The sequence below is a fragment of the Podarcis pityusensis genome, assembly GCF_964106645.2.
Source record: "Podarcis pityusensis genome assembly, chromosome: 2".
Classification (NCBI taxonomy): domain Eukaryota; kingdom Metazoa; phylum Chordata; class Lepidosauria; order Squamata; family Lacertidae; genus Podarcis; species Podarcis pityusensis.
In genome coordinates, this window is record NC_138029.1 from 67,723,505 (window position 1) to 67,749,847 (window position 26,343).

Below are 26,343 nucleotides of genomic sequence, written 5' to 3' on the forward strand. Positions count from 1 at the left end.
GACATTGTAATACTTCTCGCACATCAACAGGTAGCAAGGTGTGTGTCAGGAAATCATCATGAAAATGAAAAAACCCAGCCTTGGAAATATAGAATTTCTGGAAACTCAAGACACTTTATAACAGCTACCAGATTTGTTCATTGGTGATATCCTGAAGCAAAACTTAGAGAGTACACGTGCCATTGTAACTATGAACTACCAATGTACAAGGCAAAAGCCCTAGAGATGCCAGGAATTGAACCTTGTACCTGCTGCATGCTGAGCTATGGCTCCTCCTCCCTAGAAACACCTTCTTGATGGGCAGGATATACCTTTCTAACCAGCCAAGCAGGGAATTACTAATGAGCAATTAACACATAGCATATTTCATATTTAAAATATCCCGTTTCTTTCTTAGCAGTCAGGAATCAGATACCCATGTAAAAAGGTTTCTGGTAGCAGATTCCTGATCCTGCCTCAGTAAACATCAGGAGTGCTAAGAAGAAATGGAAAGAGAGTTTCTAATATGAATTATGCTACTCTTATTATTTTTTGGTACAGTCCAGAATCATGCCACCTACTGCCTTGTTCAGAAGAAAATGTGTAAATTTACTCGGAGAAAGCTGCCAATATGAGATGAATTGGAATAGGAATCTTCTGTTGGTGTGTATTGATGAAGCTCAAGGATTGGAGATTTTCTTGCATTCCTTTTACATTGTTCTTCAAAGCCTGTCAGTTCAATGTGAATCCGATCTCATGGATTATTACATAGGAGTCTGACTGTCTGCAGTCTTTTTGAATTAGAAACTAATTGTGGGATAAGAGCTATGTATAATTTAAAAGCTATGGATTTGTTGTCTTTCTTTCAAAAGGCTCCTTCTCCTGTCCCTATTGCCGACCATGAATTATAGTGCAGAAGGGCTGCGACAGGCAATTGTTCTAGGTTTCTGTACCAAGCTGGGCAAGAGAAAGCAAAAGTAGAGCTTGTTTGCTGATGGCCACCATAATATTGCTTAGGCCAGGGATAGGCATTGTGGTGACCCTCCTGATGGACTCCAACTCCCATCATCCCCAGACAGAGTGGCCAGTGGTCAGGTATGATGGGAGTGGTAGCTCAGCAACAGATAACCTTTCCTTTCACTGTGGAATGAGAGAAGTTTAAAAAGTTTTTGCCAAAATGTAAGTAGAGCAGTTTCTGGCTGAAAAGAACAAATCGTTTCAAGATCATGCGTTGCTAGGCAAGAGGACAGCCATGGCTTCAAAACAGGTGTGCCACTGCTGGCAAGTGTTATTGATGGGACATTTCTTCAGAAATGCAAGGCAATTTTCACAAACCCCTTTCTCCTGCAGCCCTTACCCCACTTTACCTCCCATGCTATTCCAGAGTGTTCCTCAACACTCTTGAACCAATTTCTGAGGGTATATAGGGCTGCATAGAGAAGGGAGAATCAGTAAATATTGCTTTCCTCCTTCCATTTACAAAAACCCTTGGAACAAAGATCTTTCTGTGCACAAAGGGAAACCACTGGACCCAACCTTTTGCATTTTCTGGCCAGTGTAGAATATCTAAGACACTCAACAAAACCATATTTGTGCTGTTTCATTATTAAATGCATGGAATGTTCTCCCCAGGGAGGCGCATCTGGCACCAACCTTCTCATCATTTCAGCACCTGGTAAATAAGTTTTTATTTTCCTGGGCGTTTGGGCAGCATCAGTAATATTATAGTATATTGTTAAGTCTGTTTTTAATATGTTTATGTGTGTATATATTTTATTATTGCACTTCTCCTTGCTTGTAAATTGCTTCATGATCTGATAGTGGGATAGTGAAACTTAATAAGAAAGCTAAGGTGGTGCCACTTTGTTTCTGGGCACCAGAAAGGAAGGGGCTCACATGAGTGTTTAAAGCCCTGAATGTCTGAAATATCTGAAAGACCCCATTCCTACCGTTTTTGAGTGTTAAGGTCTGCAGAGGAGGCTGTCTTGGTAGTTCAGAAGTACCCTCAGAAATACCAGGAATGTTGGCTTGGAGGTATTCTCTGGGGCAGTCCCTAAATTGTGAAACTCCTTCCCCACAGCGATGCATCTGGCATTTTCGTGGTATGGCTTTCGCCATATGCTGAAGCCACAACTTTTACTCTGGCCTTTGCTAAAATTATACTGTTCTGTTCTATTTAGTTTTATCCGTTTTTGATAATGGTCACTATTTTCATAACTATATGCTGTACTGTTGTAACTTGCTCTTGAACCTTATGATGAAGGGTGGGTACAATATCTCATAAATAAATAGAACAAAACCTGTATGTAACTTGATTGAATCAAGGGACCAGCAGGGGCTATGACTAACCAACATAAGAAGAGCCTGTTGAATCAGGCCATTGGTCCATCTTGTCTACCATCTTGTTCTTACTTTGCCAACTAGGTGCTCTTGGGAAGCCTGAAAGTAGGATATAAGTACAACAGCACTCTGTCCACCTGCGATTCCCAGCAACTGACTGTCGAGGCAGAACACCTGCTGCTGTCCATCTCTACTTTTTTGGATGGTCACGTGTCCTACTTTACAGTGGAAAGTCTTCTACAGGAAGGAGTCCTCTATTTGAAGGGCTGCCTGGTCCAGATCTGGTTTAAAGAACCACGAGAATGGACAGTAGGGGCCTTGAAAAGTTAGCATCTTCAACTGCAGATTTAAGTAAGCACAAAGGTCAACTTGTCAGTTTCCCCCACTATGATGAGCGGTACTGTATTTCTATTCAAATTATTATTTCAAAATTTGCATCCATACAAATTTTACACTGGATCCATGCCCTCTTTTTGGGTGATGCATTTCTTTCTGCATAAGTGGCCACCCGACACACAGTTGTACTTCTATGAGTCCCCCTTGGGACCTGATTATATCCTAAGTGGGAAATTCAAAGCATGAGCTACCACAAGCTCTGCTTCTTTCAGTGCCTAAATTGACTCTTAATATGCTTTGCTCTGTAAAAACAGTGCATTATTCCATATTAGAATTGACCATGGGGCCCGATCCTCAGTTACTGAAAGCTGTCACTGTCCAGCTATCTGTGATGGTGCAGCTCATAGAGGACTCTTCCTGGAAGGATAAATCAAATTAGCTTTAACTTCTCGTTTCCCCACCTCTTCTTTCAGTGAAATAATATTGACTCTCTATTGGAAGCAGACAGTGGGGCCTCCTCATTGTTAACATTTTCAGTTTCAGTTCACCCATTCCTACAAACTAACCAATTCCTGCTGTTCTGTATTATTTATTTTGTTGCACTGAATACCAAGAGTTATAGCCAACATTCTTCACATATTGATATACATTACGAGAGTTGAGAGGGAAACCATTCATCTGCCTTGCCTCTCTCTAAGCCTGGATTTCCTTGATTGCAAAATGAGATAAAAACTCCTATCTTGCCTCTAAATACTCTGGGAAGGAATGCTCTCTCTCCCTTTCTCGTCGCTTCCTTCCCTAAAGCATGGAACACGCTTCGCTCTCCCCACCCCCAACTTCCTGTTGATGGGCTGGCAACATCCTCACTTGTTTTCTTGGCAGGCTGGAAGTATTACAGCTGAAGATTCAGGAACCTTTGAGGCCTCTTGGGGGATATCATTTCATCCCCTTTGCTTCTAGGTCAGGAAGGTAGAGACTGATCCATTGAGTTCATTCCCCTTGATGTGAGGATGTCCCCCCACTGATTAACAGCACTGGGCCAAGCTTGGCGTGCACAATGGCTCCATCAGGAAACTCTGGCAAAGCATCTCATATTCTTTCATTTATATTTGTGGGAATGGAAGAAAAAGAGGTGGATGTTATGCATTGTCCCCAAAAAAGAGGATAAGGAGGGGTGGGGTGGGTGGGGGAGGAATGCTTATTGCTGAGCCAGAAAGTCAATTTTGCATTGAACACAAAGCCTATCAGCCATTGTGGCTGACAGGACAGCTGCAAAAGCAATGGATACATAAACTGAAAGAAAGGAAAAAGGAGTGAGAGAAGCTCTTGCTTCAAGAAAAACATAATAAATCCATGAGCTACATGTAGCCCTGGGCGTTTTATGACCAGGAGCAAGCAAGAGGGAATGACTCGAACTTAACTAAAGCCGTTAATTACCTGGCTACGATCAAAAGCCTAAGTAAAGGGAGTATATTTATGATGCACCTTAGAGGAGACGCTTCAACTTTCTGCATTTTTTTTATTAATTGGTTTGATTAAATAGATTTAAAGAGCCTAGGCAGGGATTCCTAAATCATACCCCATATTGATCTAACGAAATACTCGATAAATTTTCTAATATGGTTCCTTTCCTTTCTGAGGTCTGGAGGGAAATGTTGCTCTTGGCAATAACTCAGCGCTGAGCCCTCTGTTGTGACATGTGGATTGCAGAGAGAAAGCTGCGCAGGGTGGGTGGCGGGGAGAGCCTCTCCTGAGATTTGCAGGAGCACACAGCATGCTTAACACTTGTTTTCCATGCTCTGCCTCTTAACTGGGGCTAGGCAAAAGTCATAGAGGAGGGAGTGGCGGAAGCCTGGACAAATGGTCTAGTAGTGGCAAAGCTGGCCCTATTTTGAGGCAGAGTGAGGCTGTGTCCCAAGGTGGGAAATGCTGAAGGGCAGGGAATGGAGAGAGCTGTGCATGCAACAAGGTGTGCCCTGTGGCCTCTAAGCTGGTTTGCTGCCCTCTGGTGTAGTGGAGGACACTGCCCCATTGCCCATGCCAAAGTAAGATTCCATTGCCAGTCTGATCAGTTTGTGTGAAGTGGGGAAAGCAGCGAAATGTCTTTTCTTTCCAGCTCCACCTAGTTGTTAGATTATCAATCCAATCTTCTATCACGTTTTTTTGTGACTTGCACATCTGAACTGACATGACTGTTTCATTGGAAGAGCTCATCCCAGTGTAGTCCTTGTGTATCATCATTCATCATTATTTGGTAGGCAACAGACATGTCGAAATTCAATGCAGGAATTATCTATAGAAGATAAACAATATATTTATCAAAATGTACAAATCACCCAAGTTGGTTAATTTGATGTTATTTTCAAGTTGGTGCAAAACACACACAACTGTGGACATGGCCCACCGACCAACATAGAAATTGAAGAGTTAAAAAAAGAAACCAGTCTAGCTGTGAATAAATTGCATGTGGCTCCAAATAGAACCTTGCTGCTGAACCAGATGAAGGAGGAAAAGATGAAAAGCATAGTTCAAAGTATCCTTCGAGCAGACTTCCTCCTTATCTCATCTCTCCCTATAGTGGTGTGAGATTGAATCAGCCACCACTTATGTGGGAAGTCTGTGGGATAGCTGTGCAATTCAAGGTAACTCTGGTGTTCCAGCCCTTGAGGGGGTTTATCCTTGCCCTCTTATTGTGTTGAATAAAGGACAACTTCCTTTGTTGGCTAGCTGGTGTTGATGGTCAAAGAGTAATGCTCATTTTTGGGGTAGCAGTTTGAAGTTTACTATTTCTAAAGCTCAGAGACCACAAGACATCACAACTTCTACTGTATTCCTCAAACATGCTCCTGTTTCTCCCCACAATTATCCCAGTGAACAGCCACAGCTTTTATGCATGGGATGGAGGTGCTCCACCCACCCAGAGCCCCACAAACCCACTCACTGAAGTAAAGCCCATTGAATTCAGTGGAGTTTACTTTCAAGTAAGCAAGATAAGGATTGCAGCCTAAGTACCCCACCTGGTAAATTTGCTTCCACTCAAGTGGCTGGCTGGCAAGAAGCCTGCAAATTTCTAACTTTGAAAAGGCACTTATTACATTTTTTATTTTTCTGATTTTGGGGGAAAGGAGGGAGGAATTCAACTCAGTCATGGGGGAGCAGGAGGAAGAGAGAAAGAAATTGATGCTGATCTGCAGCTGCCTGCTCTATGTTTGGCTGATTGACAGCCATGGGCCTGCCCCCTAGCCACCTTGTCTAATGCCACATCTTGCCACACCACTGCAGTTATTTTGCTGGTGAATTCTCACTTGCACGCTCTCTGATCATTTTACCTTCATACCGTCTTGCCATTTCTCCTACCACTCAGCTCCCATCTCTTATCTGAGATGGATACTCAAGGCCTTACAGATAACTGGAAACAGATTTATGGGGTGACTTTTGTGCCCCATCTGGGTCTATGCCCCCAGCAGAGGTCGCTTCCACCAACCCCTAGGTACACCTCTGCTGGAACTTGCTTAGGAATCCTTGGAAAATAATCTCTATCCATCCATGCATCCATTTATCCATCCACTCCATGTGATTAATAGTTTGTCTGGAGGGGGAAAAAAAAGATCCCAGGTAAAATGACATTTGTTTGGAAACTTTAAAAGCCACCTAGTTAAACTGCTGGGCAAGATAAAAAAAATAAATAGCCTGATTTAACATAAGACAGAGCAGCATGCTCATATGAGTACATTCTTCTGTGGTGTAATGCAAAGCGTTGGAGAACACAACAATACTTTTGTTAATTTTAGGTCCTAGTTAGACATTGCCGAAAAACAGGGTAGGAAGTCACAGGAGCCACACATGAATTCCCCCCCCCTTGTTGTTGGTAGTGAAATGCACAGGTCTTTTTGAGTTGCAAACCACAAGGTCTAAAAGTCATCTGCAGCTAATAGATCTAAGATTCCCAAATCCCACTTTGCACATTAGAATGGAGTGGGAAAAACATCAGAGTGTCAGAAGATGACTGCTGGATCAGGCCAAAGGTCCATCTAGTCCAACATCCTGTTCTCACAGTAGCCAACCAGATGTTTATGGGAAGCGCAAAAGCAGGACTTGAGTGCAATAGTACTCTCTCCACTTGTGATCACCAGCAACTAGTGTGCAGGGCTTGCTGCCTCTGACAACGGAGGCAGAACATAGCCATCATGGTTAGTAGCCACTGATAGCCTTATTCCCCATGCATTTGCCCAATCCTGTTCTAAAGTTGGTAGAAAAGAAGAACCAGGACTTACCCATTATTTTCCTTTCATTATGGACAAACCAACAGTCTGATAAACAAAGCCTATTTAGCAAAGAGAAATTGTTCTTTGTCAAATAATCCCCCCCCAACAGAGAGCTGGATTAGAATTAATCAGTACAGTTTTTGACAGTCAAGTCTGTTTTTACTGCAAGATGCAGATTACATGGCAAGAACTCTGCTTATATGCTTCAGCTAAATTACTCCTTATTTAGAGGAAAGTGAGAGCAAAGGATCTAATTGCCCTGCATTTTCAAGTAAGTAGTGCAAGAAAATTATATATATGTATTTCTTCTGTTAAGGCATAGGCCTGTGGAAGTAGCAAAGGAGGAAGCCTTGAAAATAATTTGTGACTAATGTGCAGCAACCTCTGAGCATATGACAACATCTGATAGCTTTTGAAGGCTATAACCATGCCAAAGGTACCTGGCAAAGAACGGGTAAGTTGTCCTCTTCCTGTGCATTGGAGGAAATGTTATATCTGCACTGTTGGAGGTAAAATACTTCTGGATACCAGCTGATGGAATACAGAGGAAGGGTGAGCACTACTGCACTCAGATCCTGCTTATGAACTTCTCATTGGCATCTGGTTGCCCTTGTGAGAAGAGGATGCTGTAGTAGATGGGCCACTGGCTTGACCCAGTAGGATCTTCTTTACTTAAATGCAAATGGCCAAGTGCCATGTGATCTACCCAAAGATGCAGCAATCTGGGATTCCCGAGGAATTTCCATGATCAGCCTGTGAAAGAAGACTAGAACACCACTCGAATCATCTAGCGTCTGCGAGCTTGCCTTCCTGCTGTTCACTGATGAGAGAAGCAAAACAAATGGCACACTTTAGCCTTCATCTGAATCAAAGCTTTACTTCTAGAAAACAAACGGCCGATGGAAATTAAAGGAATTAGCTGGAGGATTGCATTTCTCATTAGTATAAGATATTTATTTTATTTTGTTGGAGTTTTTTAAATTTTCTTTAAAAAGTTTTTTAAGGAAAATGCAGAGGGAAGCACAATTCTTCCAGTCACCACTTTTGTTTTCAGTGGGACTGTATTTAAACAGTTCCGTCGACAAATGCAAGGGATGTGGGGACGGTTAGTGGGATCTGGTCTCCCCTTCTCCAGTTCCACTTGCTCGTCATGCCAGATGACAGCATCATTTAAGATGAGCTATGCTTGGGACTGTGTATATTCACTGTCCCCAAACATCCAGACTGCGCGGCAGAAAGAGCCCCAGAACCTGCTCTTGGAATAAATCATGTAAATTGAGGCCATATTGACAAAATTAGAATAATTTATTCTTCCAAGACTCATGTTAGTCAGAAAAAATAGGAGTGGCAGAGTGCAAAGAGAGAAAAAGACGTTTGGGGTGATCTGCAGTAGGAGTGGTGAGTGGGAAGAGGGAAATGTCTGGACATTAGAATTCACCTGCTGATGGGTCATTGCTGTTGTGAGCGTATAAACAGCTGGTATGAAATATCTCCATTGGCTGTCAAACTGTTTCAGTGCCCAGCGCTGGTGTGGCCTTCACCTTTAAAGCCTTGAATAGTTTGGGTCTTGTTGTTGCTGTATCAGCTCCCCATAGTTCTCTTATTGAAATCATGCTCTGGGTACTATCCTGAGGGAGCAATATGCGGCTAAGAACTGGAAACCAAGTGAGAAGGAAAGTGGCACAGTTTCTGCAGATCGTGAGGAAGAGATGAAAAAGGGATGTAGAAGAGGGAGTAGTGCCTTGGGTGAAGAAAGCCAGGCAAGGTAGTTTGCGTGCTGGGAGCCATTTAATAAGGAAATTTAAATAGTTTCAACCACAGATAATATATTTTGGCCACTTCAAGCCACACTGATTGATTGCACTATGATATCAACTGCCCAACAAAGCAGGGTTGTATTAGTGAAGAATGCTTCCTCTTGGATCTTTCTTGTGCTACTTTGGTCATATCACTGCCACCGACTTTTATTGAAACAACAGCGGGGCAGGAACTCATGTTTCCATAGTTTCCTCTTTCTCCTTGGATTTTCCATCGTAAGACCCTTGTATCACAAGCTAAAATACAAATTGCTTCTCTTGAACAAAGTCAATGGAATTGTTTCTATAGTACGTTCTACAGGAGATTTAAGCTGTCGTGAATTTGTGTGTCCTTTATTCTACTCACAATGTCATGAGACCATCTCATCAGCATGAGGAGGTCATTCCAGGTCTCTAATACACTTCCAAGCATATCAAATCACTTCCATACAATTAAAGGCACAGTGGACAACTTCGCAATTAGTTATGCATCATATTTTTATATTATTTTGTGAGTGAAGTAAAAAAACCTCTCTAAAGTTGTTTCATTGCTCAACTACCTGCCTGTCAACAACAAATTCATGCAGAAAGAAAATTAAAGGCATTATTCCCTTTCCTGAAAACAAGCCTCTCCTTAACTTCATTTCTGAAAACTACACCCAAAACCACATCTCCAAATGTTTACTACCTAATATATTTTTGAATGTTTTAACTCATATAAGGCATTTGTAGAATAACATTAACATCTGGGCTAACCCTAACTCCCCTACCAAGTTTCGGCCTGATGTTAATTAAAACAGGCAAGTTATAAACCTCAGGAAATGGCAGCTGACCCTAACTATGAATGTAATGCTATAATAATACGCAGTAAAAATACAGCATCGTAGAACTGCTACCCAAACCACTCCGGGAACGATACTCTTTCTTTCCAGAATAAATTCATTTTGCTCAAGGAAACTGGATTGTAACTCCATTCCCTCTTTACCACCATCATGGCTACCTTGGTAGGTTTAGCTTTTCAATTCAGTAGGTGGCACTCTCTTCTATGTTGCTGTGAAAACAAATATCCATTTGCTACTTTAGAAGTCTTTTGTATTCCCTAGTCAATATCTTCTGGAGAAAGCCTTAACAAAACTAAAGCTAATTCAGGTTCTGTTCACTAAAGTCTTCTTTCAACATCTGACCGTGGACAATTTGGGTTCTCATTTTGTAAAACCATACCATGATGTTCTTTGAAAATTTTGAATTCATTGACTTTTATCAGCTTTGACTGATGTACCCAACCATGACTCTGTCTGGACAGAATGAGTCCTGCTACAGTTTTGTATTCTCTGATAAACTCCTGTTTGAATTACTGCAGTGTGTTATACATGGGACTACCTTTGAAAGCAGCCCAGAAACTGGGACTAGATTGATCCAGTAATATTACACCAATGCTTTAGCATCTTCATTGTCTTCCAGTTCATGTCCTATCTCTGTTCAAAGTGCTGGTCATAGTCTTGAAAACCTTACATGGATGGGGCCAGGTTACCTGAAAGACTGCCTCCTCCCACATCAACCTCCTTGGATTATCTTCTCTGGCTCCAGGTCCGAAATAAGGAGGGACAGAGAAGGCCTACAGTAGCGGTATCTCTGCTGTGGAATGTTCTCCTTAGAGATACTTACCTGGTATCCACATTGCAACAATTCTGGTGCCAGACTACCTTTCCTTTACTGCTCTTAAATTGTATGTGTCCGTGTGTTTAGATCTGTTATGCTGTTGTTATCATCTGCCACTGATTTTATTCTACTGTTGGTTATGTTTTGTTTTAGATTTTATGTTCTATTTTTATACTTTATGATCTTAATTCTTAATTGCAAACTATCCAGACGACTTTTCTTAGTGGACCATATTTAATATTGTAAATCTCTCTCTCTCTCTCTCTCTCTCACACACACACACACACACACACACACACAATTCTCTAAGGCGAGTGGTTATTTGCGCACCTAGAACCTTAGAAGCAATATTCTTTTTGTGCTTGTGAAGGGACTGGAAAGAAAAATTCATAATTATTCTATTCATGTGCAAGATGGTTATGTAGATAAGGACCCTCCATGGATATGATTTCAAATGACAGCATTTGCTATTTCAGTATTGTATTAATTGCACATGGTGTCCGTTTATTCAAAACATTCCTCCAGTTTTAGTACAAGGAAAATAACCCCTTTCAACTGGATTGTCTCATTCAAGATTGGTGACTTCTCACAAAGCGCAAGGCGGGATGGCAGTGCTTTTTATACAGCTGCAACAATGTAGAAACAAATGAAGAACTACGTGCCTTTTCACACGCTGAGCTGTAACGTTGTTATCAGGAAAACAGGAAGTGCAGCAGGAAATACTTAATTAAAGTGTTATTCCCTGTTATAGGCATTTGATCTGCTAGATTGGGCTTTGGCAAGACAGTGGCTCTTTCTTCCAAATCAGGTCTTCTAGACTGTGTAGATCAGCAGTCATCAGAAAAAAAACCTACACATTTATCTTATGAGCAATTGGCTCTGAGTGCTGATTATATACAAGCATTACATGTAGAAGCATCCAAAGTAGCAGAAAGACCATTCCCCTTGTTCACTCCACTATGCGTTATTTATGTTCTTGATGGTGCAGAAAAGGAATATGCAAGCCAAAATGACAGGCTGAAAATGCCTGAAAAAAATTCAACTTATGAAATAATTGTTTTTAATAGCAAGGTGCCATGGGGAATTCATGTTTTCCTTGGAAGCAGGCCCTCTATCTAAAGAAGCTAGTATCGTGTAGTGGTTAGAGTCCTGCGGAGACCATGGTTGAAACCCCCACTCAGCCATAAAGTTCATTGGGTGGCCTTGGTCTAGTCTCAATTACTTACCCCAACCCAAGTGGAGATGGAGAGAACCATGTTTATTACCTTGAGCTCCTTGGGGGAAAGTTGGGCTATACAGTGGTACCTCAAGTTACAAACGCCTCAGGTTAAAAACGCTTCAGGTTACGAACTCTGCTAACCTGGAAGAGGTACCTCGAGTTGAGAACTTTGCCCCAGGATGAGAACGGAAATCGTGTGCCAGTGGCACAGTGGCAGCAAGAGGCCCCATTAGTGAAAGCACACCTCTAGTTAAGAACAGTTTCAGGTTAAGAACGGACCTCCGGAACGAATTAAGTTCATAACTAGAGGTACTACTGTAAATGTAATAGGTAAGCTAGCAAGCTTTAAATAGACCTAAACAGTTCAATAGATATTGCTTTTCCTAGCAGTGGACATGCAGTGATGGTGAACTCTTCAACAGCTGAATTTCAGTTAGTCATGCCACTGTTAAAATGCACAAGAACCTCCATTGGGGCAACACTAGATCAGTGGCCCTGCTCCATTAGCTTCCTCTCTGGCCACCTGCAGCTCCCTGCACCCCCCACCAAATCTGATCCACAGGGTTCCTCAACTCTCCAGTGCAGATTGTGAGGCTATTCAGAGGGCTGCAGGGGTCAAGAGAAGAAGGTGAAATCCCAGTTCACAAGTGGAAGCTTATTCACTCATGCATGGGCAGCGTATACAGCCCTAAGTCAATAAAATTTTGCTGTATCTGATTATATATGGCTGAAGCCAAGGCCCAAAAATAAAAGGATGCCCAAGCAGCAGCAGCAGATAACCAAGTCATTACTGCCATTGTGACTATAAATAAGTGGCAGCAGAGAAAAAGGTGATGGGAGATTGTGGAACTTTTTATCACCCAACAAGACTTCTGAAGCAAATAGGTCAGCCTTAGTGAAATCTGAGGTGCTAATAGCAGACTCATGAGCATGTTCATCTCCAAAACCTGGAATTGAAATATTCTCTTCACTTTTATTTACTTGGTTGAGTTGGTGTGGTTAGATGAAGGATGCAGCAGCAGCAGCAGCAGCAGCAGCAACAATAGTCTTTCCGGCACTGCCCACTGGGATTATTCCCTCTCACAATTTGTAGGTAGCTGAATATTAGGAAGTATGTTTCTCCCTTCTTAAAGATACTTAATGCAATCAACTGCAAGTAGAAAATCCTGTCAACAGGCACAGCACATTTCCTAAGCAAGGAGAGTGGCACAGCTGGTAGAGCATTCAGAGAACCCTGGATAATATATTGCTAGGGAAATGTTGGGGTGATTTGAGTTAATTATGGTGATGATTATATAGTTATTTACACCCCGCCTTTCTTCCTGATGGGACTCAAGGCAACTTATAGATAAAAATAAGAACTGCTAAAAGCATAGGGGGTAACCAATAAGTAAAAACAATTAAACATTCTTAGAATTTAAAATATCTGCCTACCTACCTACCTGCGATATATTAAAACTATACAAATAATTACAATGAAAACAGCATGCCTGGGATAATTTTCCCTAAGGGGGAAGAGAGCTGCAGAAGTCAAAAGTGTCACTGCTTATTGGGCAACTTTGCTCAGGATAGACATGGCGTTGTTCCATGTTAAAGCCGTGTAGGGGAGACTCAGGCCCTGTTTGTCACCTGATGAGAGCCTGTCTTGCTGGGAAATGAGAGGTCACTACAGATGTCTGGGCTGGCAGAATGATGTCTTGACCAGAGGTCTCTGGCCAGTGAAGAGCTTGGTCAAGGAGAGTCTAGCTCAAAATAAATTGACCACTAATGAATTGATACTGATGCAGATTCAGGATTCCACCTTCTCCCTGGCTGAAAAGCAAAAGTTATGAAGGCATGTCATTTGAATATTCTCTATATAGGAGCTATCCCAGATGGATGTAAACCAAGCACTTGGGAAGAGGAATATTTGGCCCATTATAGATAGTAATATCCTGGAAGCATACCTAAAATGAATATTTCAGGCCTTTCTATATGACAAAAAAAAGGAAAGAAAAAAGAATCTCTTAGTTGGTGGGCGGGGAAGCCATGGTCTCTTTATGCAAGGTCTGAAAATACAAAGACAATGCTAGAGAACTAAATTAGTTGTAAATAAAATAAAATAAAATAAAATACTAAAATAAAAGTGAGATTGAGTAGATGCATTTTATGTTCTGTGAGAAGCTGATGCATCGGTGATATGCAATCACCAAAGGCAGGGTTATGATGGATGCCCCCACAGACCTTCCTTCTGTTTATGGCATGGGAAAGGTCAATTTTTGTCCTGTACAATGTGTCACTGCTAAAAATATGACTCCAATAATTTATGGCAAATTGCTCTGTTAATTTACCACAAACTATAAATAACACTGCTTGAAAACAACACAATATGCTCCTGCAATAAACAAGGAAACTATTCGCTTGATTCAAACCATATTGATGATAACATGTTAATTGGCACGGCCTAGTCTTTGAATTGTGTATTCTCAGGAATGTGCTTTCCCACTTTCAGCCAGCTTTTATGTGCCATTTGGGGTACAATTAGATAAACCTACTGGCAAAGTTACACTTCTTAGGTGATGAGAAAGCATTGGCACAAGCTAGATCTGGGCCTTCAACTATGTCCATGCTGTGTAGGATGCCAATAGCATTCTGGAACCCTCAAGCTTCCTTTTGAAGCAAGCTTCTATATCTTAATGCTGCAGGGGGAAAAGGACCTGAATACTTGACAACAAGGAATCCACAAAGTGAAAAAAGAAGTGAGCCAATTGATTATGACAATCAATATTTCAGATCTCATAGTTTCTAAATATATATTTTGATACACCAGCTAACAACAACAACAGCAACCAATTTATCATTTATATGCTGCCTATCTAGCTGGGTTGCCCCTGCCACTCTGGGCATCTCCCAAGAGAATATTAAAAACACAATAGAACATTAAAAACTTCTCTATACAGGGCTGCCTTCAGATGTCTTCTAGGTCAGATAGTTATTGATTTCCTTGACATCAGACAGGAGGGTGTTCCACAGGGCGGGTGTGACTACCGAGAAGGCCCTCTGCCTGGTTCCCTGAAACTTCATTTCTTGCAGTGAGGGAACTGCCAAAAGGCCCTTGGAGCTGGACTTCAGTGTCTGGGCTGAAAGATGGAGGTGGAGATGCTCCTTCAGTTATAAAAAGAAGAAGCAAGGCTTGATATGGGGCTTATATTCCTAGGATAGTTATACGGAGATAACAAGAACCTCCACACAAACATTTCAATAATTTTGCCATATAGAGATAATGTTATCAGGAGTTTCTCAAACCATAGAAAACTTGCCTCACTTTCCAACATACTACAGTTTTGGGTGGATTCCAAATCAATAACTGAAATGAGCTACTTTGGACAGATTTGGCACTTATTCAAGTCAAAACAGGATCTCTGCAAAATTCCCTAATCTAAAGTGGGCACCTCTGAAGTGATTTGGTGATTCAGATTTTTTAAACAACAACAACTATGCCGATACTGTGTCTGCAAAAACTGAAACATTTCTGCCCTGGCTTGTCAAACAAAAATGCAGGGATACTTGGGCATAACAACAACAACAACAACAACAACAAAGATTTTGCACATTCAAGTATTTCTGTCCACACATCCACCTCTGTCAAATCAGCTTTACACTCAGTTTCTCTGAACTGTGGTGCCAATTCAGCAGAACATGAGCTTGAAGCTGCCCACCTACATTCACCATAACTCCCGCACCCAGTCTTCTAATATTTTCTTGGGGCACTTCCACAATTTTTCCAATAAAACCACAGGGAGGGAAGAAATTCCCTTTAATCCCCTCCCTATTTTAATACAACCTAGCACAAAAGCCCCCAGGCTCTATCTATTTGAGGTGTGTGTGTGTGTGTGTGTGTGTGCTACGATGTTTGCAAATTCCATTCAATTCTGCCAAACCTATAATCTTTTAGAATTTCCCTAAGGTAGTGAATGAGGGAGGAACAACCCCCCTCCCCAAAATGGAATTTGGATTCATACCTAAACCAAATTACAAATGCTGTTTTCTGCAGCACCAAATCAGGATCCTATCTGAATCTTGTGGTCGGTGCACATTTCTTTACCTTAACGGTCCCTTAGGGATGGAAACACCAAGTATAAATATTTCAATAAAGAATAAACAAACTTTTCTGAAAGGTGCAGTTAAACCTTTTCTATCCCATCCTCTTTATAACTTCACCATGGCCTGTTCCCCTTGCCTTTCTGTGATCACCCTGTCCTGTGCAATATTTAGAAGAAGAAAAAACTGTAGCTGGAACTAACTGTAAAGAAAATATGCAGTGTGTTCACCTTCCATAGCCTCTCAGCCTCCAAAGTTCATGTCCATTCTATGCAAAATTTATGGCAATGGCACATGAAAGCTACTTCCTTTCAGGGCATCTACCACCATTGCTCTCCAATGACTGGATAGTTCAGTGTCTGCTAGGAGCACCTACCTATGCGTGTTGAAAAATGTTGTGAGAGTGACCAAGCCTTTTTGTCAATGGCTTAAAGCTTAGATAAGCTCAGAGTGTTTAAATTGGCAATTCTAATAGCTACCCGAATCCAATTCAATTCACTGCGGCTTGACTTGTAAAGCAATTGGTGATACAGCGTTAATGCCAACTAATCTGATAAAAATTGACACAGTGACAGTGCTTGGCCGTTAGTACAGACAGCCCTTTATGTTATTGTAAATCCATTGCCGTTTTACAAGTTATCAGGGCGAGTTCATGAAAGGGCAGAAAATTTTCCCTCGCTACACAGCCAGATAAGGTGACTGAGCCTGCAAGGCAACCTGCAGTCTCCTGCCACGTTTCTGCCAAACAAGCCACTGAATTCAAGAGCATTAAAAGGCAAAATTCATCACAACTAATTTCTATTTGCCGTCTATTAGGCTACATTGTTTTGTCCTCAACGTCAGGTTAAATAATGAACCTCTTGGAATAGAGTAAATTAACCTCCACTTTATGTTCATGTCATTGTCAAATGGAAACATCACTTGTACAAATGAAAAAGATTCATTAGTAACACTAATGCATAAGCTGCACTCTAGTAAAAGATAAGAGCGATTGAGGTCCTGTCATAATGCAGTGTCGAACTGCCGGCTTGTTATTTATGACGCCTGCCATAATCTTTGGAGATTATTTTCAGCAATGGTAATTAGCACACAATGCATCAAGAACAATTATGGAACAATGTCTTTGCTTGACAGGTACGCCACACAGCTGCGGGCGGGCTGTGATCCATGAGAAATTCAATCAAATCTGCATGCTGCCAGGAGTTTATTAATATTTCTCCTTTCTGAAGCAGCTTGAAAGGCAGCTATGCTTGACCGGCCACCCAAAAATACTTAGCAATGTGACATGAGCATGTTCCTTGTTAACATGTACCTGTTAGCACCAAGACTTCCCAGGCACTTAGACCAGATGAGAAAATGTCAGTTCATTTGCAGCTTGTAACATCAAGGGGGCAGGTCTGCTCATTTCTACATTTCCATTTTCTCTCTCTTATTCAGATAGTATGAATATCGTTAAATTAAAATGTCAGATCAAAATGCTGATATGGCTTAAATCAATGACATAATCTCTGAAGGATCACCTGTGTTGCCCAGGAGGGCATCTGCCTCATTGAATACCTGGCCTACCTATTAAATTAGGATAAGCAACATCCCTTGAGTTCCATATGTCCTTAAGGCCAACTGACAGTAACTTCACGACACTATGCACCTTACTAAGCACTCTGAGGGCATAGAGGAAAGACTCTCAGCCTTACAGCTGTGGGACACTATTCCTGGGAGAATCATCAAAGCCCATGCATTGGGGGATCAACTCCTGTTATTTCTGCGCTATGGGAACCACAGCATCCTGTTCCCCAGAGTGGCCAACAAGAACTTCCAAGAAGCCCAGAAGAAGGACATCAAGGCACTATCTCTCTCCTATTCTGGCTGCCCAGCAGCTGCATGGTTTCTGTGTGTGATGTGAAATGAGTCTTGAAGTGAGCTTCATAGCAAGTTCAGTTCCAAGCAGTAAACTTCTTCCTCCAGAGATGGTTCTTCTCTCCCCTCCTCTAGTTGCCAACATTCTGTTACTTTGGAGGGACAAAGAAACATAACCCAGGAAGGGCCTGTGCGGACAACAGCAGACTTGATTCTTCATGGCTGGACCTGAGAACAACTAGGCAGGTGCCTAGAGGGTCTCTTGGCATGACTGAGGTTCCTTCATGTGATGGAAACTTCTTTCCCTCTTCTCCTCATGAATGCCCTCCAATCTGTTATGGGGTTTCCCCTCCCTCCAACCTTTCAAAGCAGAGTTGGGGATGGCAGATTTGAAGGGCCACAGGTTTCACATCCCTGCAGTAGCAGGCAGGCCTTCACAGAGCTTGTTTGAGGCCTGGGGGTGGGAGTGTTGATAGAATAAGCTCAAACAAAAAAGCAGCTGGTCCCTGGAGGGGCACTGCGGCCAGCCTAACCCTCCAAGACCTGGGGCAATGTGCCTGCCTGCCTCCTCCCCCTGCACGGGCCTGCTAGCAGCTATGTCTTTGCATGAGTTTATGCACGGGCAATTTGTCTCTGTGTTCACAGAGTGAAGAAGTGCATTGTGTTCCCCAGAGATTCTCGCAGTATACAACCATCACTATCTCCATCATAATAACATACATTTTAAGCATAGAAAGGCGCAGCACCACTGATACAGTCATATTACATTACTAATCCTCATGGTGAAAACAGCAACTTCTCCAGTTGTACAATTCAGGAGGTTTGAAATTCCAAGCCATTATCATGACTAAAGCCTGGGCTGTGGGGTGGAAGGAGTGAGTTTAGTTCAGGTTTTCAATCTTGTTTTAATTTACTTTTTTATATATAAAAAAGTCAATGTTAAGCAAATCATAGAAACTAAACATAGTACATACTATGGACTCGGGATTGTTGGCACCAATTTGCATGTACATGTTCATAGATTTATATCATTGACATAACATTTACATGGATAAGCTGCATAACAGGCTATGAGGGTCATGTCACATTACTTTTGTGATGTCACTGGAGCCAGAAAAACTCTCTTTGGGATTTTTCAATTATCTGGAGAAACTGACGAATGGTGTGGGTGGGTGTGATATTAGAAATTCTGCAAAAATCCAGTGCAAATTCAAATTTGCAACCCTGCTCTTCAAAACCACAATATTAAGATTGGAAACCATGGCATTTAAACATGAAACACATTAGAGGACTTCTGTGTGCATGCCTTCTGTTTCCTGAGCTTTTCAGCTGCTTTCCTGTTTTGTTTTCAAAGTTTTCTAGCCCCAGTCAGGAGACTATGGCTTCTCCGTGTTAATGAACACTGCCACTCGATTGAGATGTCAGTAAGGGCCCTGCAAGGCACACAGTAGTGACTGAGAGAATATATGCGGCCCAATGGACTGTGGAAATACGTGGCCTGCTCTTGTCATACAGCCTCGTTAAGATAGTTTGCCTGGAGCTCCAAGAAATGGGAGACAGAAATTTGCTGTACTGTCCTATGTGCAAGGTTAGCATGGTTTGAAGCCTGGAAAGTGGCTCTATCTGAGCAATCTGTTGGCACCCTCCTGCTTTTACCTTGCATTCGCTAGTGGTTTCACTAATGGTGCAGCAGGAGGTACATCACCTTCAGTTTTGCCACTGCACAAATTTAGACCAAAACGCTGTGTATCTGAAGATAATTGTACTTAGGAGGCCCTGTTTCCAATGATATTTATCCTGATATTATTCCAAGTTGTCTCTGGCAATTGTTCCTCTCCTCACACAGTTCTTCCAGTTGTGCTGTGGGAAGAGCAAAACAAACAAGGAAATAAATAAGTGTTGTCAACGAGAGACATTTTGTATTTGCGTTCTTGATTTGCGTACTTAATAGCAATGTATTCCTCTGGAAGCTAAAGCTCTGGTGGACTTGTCTCTATCTCCCCGCTGCTCTGTCCCAAATTCCCTTTTGCTAATTGTGACGCTATTTCCCAGCTATTCTTTGGTGGCTCACATTCTCTCTGAATATCTCCAGGTATTTGACACTCAACAGACAGCTGATATCTTGGAATATTTGCAGTCTGCAGCCACATTCAGTATGTGAATGTATTGTTTGCTGATTTGAAAAATGGTACACCATAGTGGTTTTCAGATTTTCTGCATTCAGGGAATATTTTCTAGAGCTGGGTGAAATGTCCTCTAGCTCACTCCACAAATTAGTTCAACTTGGGCATTCGAAAAGCCCAGTTACCCTCTTTCCACAAACCTCCGTGCTTCTGTCCCTACTGCCATATGCTCCTCTTCCATCTTTCCCCCTTTAGAAGCAACTTACCTTAGGAGTGACTCCCAAGTGGTGGGAGGCAGGACAGAAAGTCAGGAGGCCAGGAGAACCTTGAATATAACCTGTATGGTGCCTAGCAGAAACATGTTCTGTGGGTCATTTCCCACCAGGTATTGTGGACATTATCTTGGGAAAGGAAGAGGGGATAATGGGTGGTTGCATGCAGATGAATGGAAGAGGGAGACCTCACAGGGTCTTTCGTCAACTGTAAAGCTTGCCCTATTCTCCATAGAGGATCATGGAGCACATAGCCAAACCCTGTAATCCTGGCAGTAGATAATGCCTGACAGGAACATCATTTGTAGCTGATAAATGGTCCTGCCAGGTCTTTCCTGATCCACTTTCTTGCCCACCACTTCCTGTTACCTCTTTTACAAAAGGTAAGCCTCTTTTGCTTCATAAAAATAGAGCACTGGCAGGGAAGTGGTGGAAGTTTGGTGCGAGCCCTGTCTCAGTTTGGCTCCAGATCATAGTGGATTGGCCCCAACTTGAATTAAGAGCATATGCTTTGCATGTAGAACATTCCTCCATAGCATGCAGGTAGAGCAGGGTATATTGCAATGTTGTTTTTGTGAGCACAAGGATATGTTTCAAAAACCAAAAAGAAACTGCACCATACAAAGTGAGCATGGCATGGCACAGAGATGTCCCCAGGTCCACTAACTCCACCTCATATGGAATGAGACTGGAACCCAGAAGCACACCTGCCCCAACTGGAGCCCAACTTGCTTGGATTTCTGCTCAGGTAGAACTCGGATCCATTTCTCTTTGTAGAAACAAACTGAGATAAACCCATATATGCCACCCTGTACTCCTTAGATGAAAAGGAACATGATAAATAACTTAACAATCCATTACGGCTGCAACCTATTTCATTCTGCTGTGGGTTCCTTTAATTAGTTAAGCTTCAGTTTTGCAGACAGTTTCATGAATCTGAATCTTGTTAATCGCAGTGTGCATTAAGTACTGGGCGGGGTGTAACTTTGTGCGGAATTGCAACCATGAATTCATCACAATGGAAACATAAAATAGAAAACAACCCTTAACACATTGCAAGTATGAGAAGACAGAACTCGTCCTGTCCACTAAAATATTGAGGCCGCTTTGACTTGGAACATGTTCCTTCTAATGCAGAGGCCATTCAGCTAAACCTTGACCAAAATCCATTTAATGCCTATTCAAGAAATCTGTTTTCCAGTTACAATTCAGGCCCCCATTGCTGATTTGAGGAACCAAACTAATTTCATGTGGTTCTCCCAACACCCCTCATGACATTTATGACATATTTTTCTGTTTAGAAGGAATGATCTTTTCCAGATGCCAGCTGATCTGAAACTACCTAATGAGATTTCCACAGATGTAGAGAGGTTTTTTAAAAAATGGTATTTTATATATTTTTTCCACAAAGGATGATGCTCTCCAACACAAATATTTCTGTTCCAAAAAACATTACAAATATACTTGGATGAGTGCTGAATTAATGAACACTTGTTCGATGAGAAAAAGAGAGAGGCAGTGTTGTCAGTTCTTTTACTCTTTTTTGGTTTCATAATCTCAATGTGCAATTATACTTAGGCTAGAATATAGTCACTGAAGTCCATGGGACTTCTTTCCAAGCAAGCAAGCTTTAAATTTGGGCTGTTAGTATACTTAAACACTGTTAGAAAGGCAGTTTTAAGAGATAAAATGAACATTGTTCATTTTATTCCATATATATCTCTACAATTCCATAGTTCTCTGCCCAATGAGACTATGATTTTGAGCTGTGGATTTCAAAACGACTTGCACTAATTATTATCAACAATATAATGTAAATTGTGATTTCTTAGTGGAAACAGAAAAGTCACACCACATGTAATGATTCTTTTCTTTCCCCTCTAAATGTGTATATGTGTGTTTGTGTAGGGGAAGGAAATAAATATATTTGGGTGGTGGTTTTGTGTGTGCGTTATTTTGGGATTGCAATAAACATTATGAATTTTTAACATCCAGGTGAGTGATTGATTCTTAATCCCTGTCCAATTCCTGCCTCTAGATATATCCATCACTGTCCTTACTGCTGGTCTACCTCAGTTTCCCAAAGATACAAACTCCCTCAGTTCAGGGCTCCAGCTCCTTTTCAGGGTGCAGAAATTTTGCATCAGCTACCGATATCCTTCTGATTATGCAGAGTAGCACATTCAATCAAATGGACTCTAACCCATGAAAGCTTAGACCATACAGTCTGTGCTCAGATATAATGACAAACCATGCTTTAGCATGTCAAGAACAAGTCAAGGTGAGCCTCAGCCTCTTGCACTTCCCTCTCCCCTCTCCTCTTCTGGCACAGCTGTTGCAAGGAGGTCAGAAGCTTAGCTTCTATTTATGTAGCCACAGTTTGGGCGACATAAAAACTCTAAACCAGGGCTATGAAACCTGTGGCCCTCCATATGTTTCTAGACTACAACTGCAATCACCCTTGACCCTTGATCATGTTGACTAGGGCTGATGGGAGTAGGAATCTAACAACATCCAGAGGGCTACAGGTTCCCTACCCTAAGCAATGGCTATGGTTTGTTTCATAACCCATTGTTTGAAGTTGGCTTGCTTTAAACAAACCATACTTGAGGTTTGTTGTATTTGGATGAAATGACAATGGGCAGTCAATCAAAAATGGAATCTGAAGCTTCTGAACTCCTCCTTACAGCAGCACTGCAGGATGAGGGGGGAGCATCTAAATGCAAACGGGGGCAGGCCTATTCCCATAATAGTAAACCATGGTTTACTGTGACATCCAAGAGAAAAGACAAACCTTTTTTTCTGTAGCAAACTGACCCAGTCTAGTCCTCTGGAAGTTGTTCACATTAAGTGTGTGGAGCTCCCATTTACCACCTGACAATCAATTTTCTGTGCTTGATTAATTTTAATGTGCTGAATAATAGATGGGATGTTGCATAGGCTCCAGTTAACCCTTTAAGCGTACCCTATGTCAGGCTTTACATAACTATTAAGTTCAAATATCTTTGATTTTCCTCTGCATTCATATTCTGTTCCTTAGTAAGTTGACCTCTTCCCACACCCAGTTACACTTGGGGGGGGGCGGGAATTGCAGTAGAGTCTGGAAATATTTAAACGATATCCTTCTCACTGTTGTCAGAGCAGAACACCCACAATTGAGCATGTGAGGCCAGGCCCGTTCCAGCTCTGAGATCAGCTTCACAGATGTCTGTCACCTGTTTCTAAGGAAATGTGCAAGTGTTTGGGAAAGTGCAGAGCCTCATTGTTGTTGTGGGAATCTGAAACCACTCTGAACTCTGCCCTGACGCTGCTTGTCAAAAATATTTAAAAAGAAATAGCAACATTCTTTTGTCAGTCATTAGCCAGGACCTCCACTAAAGGCTCTGCCCTGTAAAATGCCAGAATGACTGGCAAGGATTTGAGTGGCAGGAGAGGCAGCTCAAATCCTAGAAGGCCTTTTCAAGGACCATGAGGACTTTGACAGCCAACCCTCTGCTTAGGACAACTGGTTTCCCCAAAGATACTTAACTTTGGGGATGGGAAGGTTATTTGTTTGCAGGGGTCATGACTTGAATACCGTAGTTCTCCATTTGTGAGAATACCTGCAGTCAATTCAGCAGAATCGTTCAAGTTCGGCCTGACTTGCATATGATTTCCTTTTCCTCTAGTATACTTTCAATAACTGCTCTTTTGCTGTGTTGATAAAAGTGAGGTTTGTGTTCTGTTTATATTTCACGATGCTCTTTATAGGGTGGAAAGGTGCAGCAGCAATCCTAGCGCAAACATACAAATGACAAAGCTGTTCCTGAGATGTACCACTTAAGGCTATAGAGGGAGGGGGTATGTAGGGTGGGTGGTGCAAATGTGGATGCTTCCCCCACTAGGAAGGCTATTAGGACATATAAAACAGTGTGTCAGGGAATGACCAAACACTTCTGTGGCGTTCGTACGGAGCCCCTGGTCGTCTCACAGGCTATTGACCCGTACACCACTAATCTGCTGCCACCAGCCAGGTCCTCCCTGGTAAAATCACTTCAGTCTCAGTCAGGTTCTCAATTAATAAAGAAGAGTGTATTTTATTTCAGACACAAACAAACTTTTACAGCATTCCAAACATTGTTGCTGTTTACTTTCTTAGTCTTATTTTCCTCTCTCTATCTCTTCTACCTCCCCACACTCAAGAACCCACTGCCCTAACTGGCACTACCAACTGCCTTTCCCAACCAGCCAACCCACTCAAACCAACCAACTACCCACCAATAACTCCCAACGAACTCCTCCCAGAACTGGTTTTATAGTCTCACTGACTCCACCCCCCTGGGTCCTGACTGTGCAACCTATTTAACTATTTCCCCTCCAGCACTCTCTCATATATGTTAACGTCACAGCTTCTTCCTGACATGCAAGTTTCTACACGTTGGGAGTTTTAAATCAGGTGATCATTCACACATGCAAGTCCTCATTCTGAAGTGTACAACCTAGGAAAAGCTTTTGCCAGATTACGACTCCATAAACTGATCCTTTCTGAAGTTCAGACTACAGGCAAATGCTATGCTAAACATGTTACGATGCTCATGCAATGGGCCATGACATGATTTACTACCATGTACATAAATATTTTGGAAAAGAAAATATATCACAGAAAACTGAATCTTTGACCTGGTCCAGTTTTTATGGATGAGTGCCAGGATTGTGTCAGAAATCCATTACTGAGTCAGTATGTGAGGATTTATCCTTCCAAATGTGGCACGCTTTCATTATGTTCACTGTTATTTCCCCCCACCGTGCACACAGGGAACTGTGTTACTGCAAATAAAAAGGGTGGACTGTTTTTAATATTAATCATTTACACAGCACTTTTATGGCCAAATTCCAAACAGATTTATTCAGCAGTAAGTCCCACTCAGTTCCATGGGACTTCCTTTCTAGTAGGTATGCATATGAACCTAGGAAGCTGCCTTATACTGAGACAGACCATTGGTCCACCCAGCTGAGTATTGTCTACACCGATTGGCAGCAGCTCTCCAAGGTTTCACTCTTTACCAGCTCTACCTGGAGATGTCGTGGATTGAACCTGGGACATCTTGCATGCAAAGCAAATGCTCTGCCACTGATCTACTGACTGCCCTTTGGATCACAGCCTTAGGCAACCCTACACATATTTACCAAGAGGGAAGTCCTCACTGAGGGAAAGCTTCTTTCCCATGGTTCCCTTCCCCCCATGGCCAATCTGGCAGAGTAAAATGGCCACTTTGGGCAGCAGTTGCTAGGGTAGCATAGAATGGTACTGAGGTATTGGAGGGTAAATGTTGGGCTATGTACACAATATCTTCTTCTTCTCCTTTGGCGATCACTCGTAGCCGAGTAAGATTGTCTTCCATAAACAAGGTTTTAACAATGAGTCCTTAAGTGACTGTGGAGGCCAATTCTGGATCCACACATCATTCCACAGTGGGGACATTGGTTTCCAGGCGGGAGTTGATCATGGTGTGGATTTGCCAAGCCTGCCTTTCTCTTAGCGTGTTCCTCCCTTGCGTCCTGAGTTTGAGTATCTTCAAAGCCCATGACACCTTTGGTAAAGGCTGTTCTCCAACTGGAGCCCTCGCAGGCCAGTGTTTCCCAGTTGTCAGTGTTTATACTACATTTTTTTAGATTTGCACAATATACATATAAAGCACATCCCAAGCACATTTCCCGCCTCAAAGAATTCTGGGCCTTGCAGTTTGTTAATGGTTACTGGGAATTGCAACTCTGGGAAGGGTAAATAACATGCCTGGAATTCTTTGAGGGAAAGTGTCTTTAGTGTGTACATAGCCTATGTGTTCAACTAGGCCTGCCCTGTATTACCTAAACTGGCTGGCTGCTGTCCTCTGGTACACTGGGCAATGCTATCCCATTACCAGGGCCAAAGGAAGATTTAACTGCCAGTGCAATTGGTTTCTAGCGGCAAGGAGTAGGGTGCTTCAGTCATGGAGCCAACGAGGCTCACATGTTTCCTCCCTCAGCAGTGTGATGGATAGAGAATAATGCTGGGCCCTCAGGACAGGATGTTTCTTGGGCTCTCTGCTTGAAGGCATCTCTCTCTCCCCCCCCCCCCCACACACTTCATAGTTCTGGAAGATGATGGATGTGTTAGCTGTGGTTGTGCAGAATTTCTGCCTTCTCCTGTGGCCCTTGCAGCTTCTTCTCCCGCTCCTTGTTCTTTATGTTGTAGAGTGGTGAAGTCACTGTGGAGAAGGCCAATCTCTATTGCACAGTGAGGCATCCTGAGCAAGGGGCATCAGACAACGTAGGAGTAGGGGTTTGGCAGAGGAGCAGAAGAAGCTGGTAGTCAGATATGCCCACATTAGACTTCATGAAAATAAATAATGCTAGCTTCTCGCAGTCCATTACCCACATAGATTTTTGGGCTTTAAA

General features: G+C 42.2%; 1 protein-coding gene and 1 long non-coding RNA gene across 3 annotated transcripts in view; both read left to right on the top strand.

The window, feature by feature from the left end:
• The window catches only part of LOC308467519 (uncharacterized protein), a 151,440-nt gene that overhangs the window by 88,007 nt on the left and 37,090 nt on the right, over positions 1-26,343 (top strand). The window lies entirely within an intron of this gene.
• Positions 17,710-19,442, top strand: LOC308467835. Its single transcript, XR_013981330.1, has 2 exons — positions 17,710-17,777; positions 18,886-19,442. It is a non-coding gene; the product is annotated as an uncharacterized lncRNA (long non-coding RNA).